Raw genomic sequence first — 967 nt, forward strand, 5'->3', positions numbered from 1 at the left:
AGGATAAACAAACAAACAAATAAATAAATGTTCTATCCAGGAGGTACAAATCCAAATAACAGGATTCCCAGAAAGAAAATGGAAAATTTAAGTGGAAGAATTTTTTTTTTTAAAAATCACTCAATAAATTTTCCGGAATTCACATGAATTTCCAGATTGAAATCTCACCAAATCCCAGCACGATATATAAACCCCATTAGGCAGGCAGTCAAACGAGAATATTTCCAAATGTCCAGAGGGTTAGGACTTTAAACTTTGAATGATTGAAAAATCTACCTGGCAACAAGCTTCTTAAAAGAAATACCAAAAAGAAAAGGTACTAGAAATATGAGTGGAGAGTCTTTTTTTCTTGGGACTAGGGTTGTGAGTCAGTGGTGGAGCACTTGCCTAGCACACGTGAAACATTGGGTTTCAATCCTTAGCACCACATAAAAATAAATAAATTCATCAACTAAAGGTATCGTGTCCATCTACAACTAAATTTTTTAAAAAATTATTTTCCCAATATGGAATTCTATTACAAAGATGATCGTGTTTTTAATACATGCCAGTGGATGTATGATATATATGATTTTCTTTTGCTGAGTTAGCACTTGAGAGTCAGAAACAACTAGCTATTCTAAGTTACTAGTTAACAGACAAACAAAACCTGCACCATGTTAGAAATATTGAAAATGTTCATGTGTATCACCTGATGAATGCATTAATCTCCCAGAATTAACAAACTTAATTTATAACTAATGCTTCAATGATAAAAGATGATGAAGTCTTGTATCAAAAAGAGCAATGATCTACAACGCCATATGCTGTATTCTAAAACAAATACAATCGAGGTTGTTAAATCTGTTAAATTCATTGTAATCAGAAGAAATGTTCAAACACGGCTCTCTCATGAGAAATGGCATTTATTGAACAGTATTTAGCCATCTAAACATACCAAATCTTAAATCTTGGACATTTTTCCTCA

The sequence above is a fragment of the Ictidomys tridecemlineatus genome, chromosome 15 (genome assembly GCF_052094955.1).
Source record: "Ictidomys tridecemlineatus isolate mIctTri1 chromosome 15, mIctTri1.hap1, whole genome shotgun sequence".
NCBI lineage: Eukaryota > Metazoa > Chordata > Mammalia > Rodentia > Sciuridae > Ictidomys > Ictidomys tridecemlineatus.